Raw genomic sequence first — 2788 nt, 5'->3', positions numbered from 1 at the left:
CCCCGGCCCCGGCCCGGCCCCAGCCCCGGTACCGGCCGCCGCGGGGAGCCCGGCCCCGCTCCAGCCCCGCTCCCGGCCCCGACGGCAGCGGCGGCGGCGGCAGCGCTCACCTTGCCCGCCTGGGCGCCGGCCGGGGCGCGGCGGCCAGGGCCCCGGGGCTGCCCGCCCCCATGGCTCCGGTGCATGGGGCGGGCGCGCCCCGCTCCGCCCGCCGCCGCCGCCGCGCTCCGTGCCCGCGGGCGGCGCGTCCCGCGGCCGCGGCAGGAAGGGCGGGGAGCCGGGCGGGGAACCGCGCCGGCCCCGCTCCCCCGCCGGGGGCGGCCGCGGGCCGGGCAGGAAGCGGGGCCCCCCCGCCGCGCCCCGGGGGCCGCCCGCCCCGCCGGGCCCCGCTACCTGCGGCGGCAGCACCGGCGGCGGCACCGCCCGCGGGCGCGGCGGGGAGGGGAGGGGGCGGCCAGCCCGGTCCCGCTCGTCCCGGTCCTCCCCCGTCCTCCCTGCCCGCCCCGACGGGGCGCACGGTCCGGGCCGGCCCCGCAGCCCCCCTCGGACCGCGGCTGCGGGGATCGCGCCCACCGCCGCGGCGTCTGGCCGCCCGCCGCTGCCCGGGCTTCATTAGTAACCTGATAATTCCCCAGCAAAGCCCCGGCAGCGGTGCCACCGCCGGGTAATTGCAGGACGGTAACGTGAGCTGATGGCGGCCGGGGATGGATCCTCGCCGTTATTGATTGTGACAACTAAATTGTTAACCGAGAGGGAAATCAGATGAAAGCCATTTTAGAATAAATACAAGGCATTAGGTTTAAACATCGAGGTTGCAGGAAAGCCCAAGAAACCCCCAGGAAACGGAGACCAAGGCCTGCCAGCTTGTCCTTCCCTGTCCCCAGCTCCACAGAGGCCGAGTGCGGGGGGACACAGACAAGTGCAGAGGCGAGATGCTGAGAAAGGACAATTTAAACCCTTCGTTCTCACTGGTGGGGTCTGAATTAGCTCTGGCTGCTCCAGAAGAAGCACGTAGGAGTTTTCATGGACACAGCCATGAAAGCTGTCTGTCCCCCTACGCAGCACCGGTCGGGGCAGGGCCGTGTGGGGTTCATTGGCATCCCCACAGTGATGCTGGGTTTGGCAGCCATGGCTCAGCACCACGGGCCAGCACCATGCAGCCAAGCAGATGCTTGCGCTGTTCTCATGATTACAGACCAGGCTCTCTGGACCCTGCAAAGCCAGAAGAGGCTCAGGAACGGGGTGACTCCAGCCCAGCTTCTGCCTTTCTCCAGCCTTGGGAGTAAGTCTTGGCTCTGCAGGGTCTGCTGCTCTCACTGCCTGCTGAGAACAGACAGATATCACACGTGCCTCTTGCAGCAGGAACAGGGCCTGGGCAGAATGGGGAATGCAAAGCACTGGAGCAAACAGGTATCAGCACTGAGCCCATGCCTGTCCTTACCTCTGTGTGCTCCCTCCACCAGTGCTGGAGTTTGTACAAGGCAGCAACAAGGTGGCAGCGTGTCAAGCAGCAGCTCGGCCAGAATCCCAGAATTTGGGGCTGGGAATGTTCTGTGCTCCCAGAGTGAAGATTCCATGCCTGTCCCAAGTGAGGGACTGTCACCACAGGCAGAATGGTTCAAATACCAAGGAAAAACCCACACTGCAGCCATGGTAAACACCGTCCTCAGAAACCCACCTTGCTCCCATGGATTTGCTGCAAATACAGGGGAAGCAAGGAGCCCCCTCAGAGGACAGGAGAGCAGGCTGGAGGTGAGAAAGAGCCCAATTCCTCCTCACAGGAGCCAGGCACCAAGCCCAGCTCTCCTTCCCACCACCAGCTGCCAACCTCCCTACTTACGGCTCCAGCGCCGGCCGCAGCGATGCCGCGCTCCCGGCGCTCTTCAAATCTCTTCTACCACGGTGTTATGCAAAGTCCCAGGGCTGATGCTCATGAAAAAAAAACACATTTCTGAGCATTTCCCTCCTCCCAGCTCCAGGGTTAGGAGCTTTGGGCTCGCTGTGCTGGCGCGGGGCCGCCGGGAAGCCGCAGCGTTCCCGGGAAGCGCAGGCAGCACCAGGAATGACCAGCACAGGCTCCGACCTGCAATAAAAGCTCCCCCAGGTCTGAGTCTGGCCGAGCGACAGACAAGGCACTTCTGTTAGCGACCACGGCAGGGCAAAGAAATAATTAAAAAAAAAAAGACTGATGCTATTGTACCCGGGTTCTGTCAGTGGACTTCGGCTGATGCCAAGCATTTACCACCCTCACTCACTTCCTGCTTGCCACCCTCGGCTTTCCTGGAGGAAAACATGCATTTTAAATGTTTATTTAGAGCTGTAAGAATTTCAACAAATCGTATTTAAATACAAATAAATATCAAAGTATGTTTCTGATGGGAGCACAGCCACACACCCATTTGAAACCAGGTATCTCCTAAATTCCTACCAGGAACAGAATTCAGAGCTGCTCTAAACAACGCAGATACAGACCCGGAAAGCTACAGAGCATGCAGGAACAAACAGGCTGTTCACAGAGGAATGCAAACGGGTGTCACTGACATTCAGAGGGGTACAAACTCCCAAGAATATTACTTTTCCCTCTACTCAGGTACCCAAAAAAACTAAGAAACAAACATTACCAGCATGAGACCTACTTTAGAACAATTGAGGCTTTCAACAATCCTCCTCACAGACAGGCACGGCTCAGCTCCAGGTGCTCGGTTCTGCAGCAGGAAGCGAGCTCTGCCTGGAGGGAGGTGTGCTGCTGCTGCTGCAGGAATACAAACCTCCCTGGGCTGTGCCACTG

This window comes from Sturnus vulgaris, chromosome 22 (assembly GCF_052056855.1).
Source record: "Sturnus vulgaris isolate bStuVul1 chromosome 22, bStuVul1.hap1, whole genome shotgun sequence".
Classification (NCBI taxonomy): Eukaryota; Metazoa; Chordata; class Aves; order Passeriformes; family Sturnidae; genus Sturnus; species Sturnus vulgaris.
The sequence above is the reverse complement of the archived record's forward strand: the minus strand, read 5'-3'. Positions refer to the sequence as shown.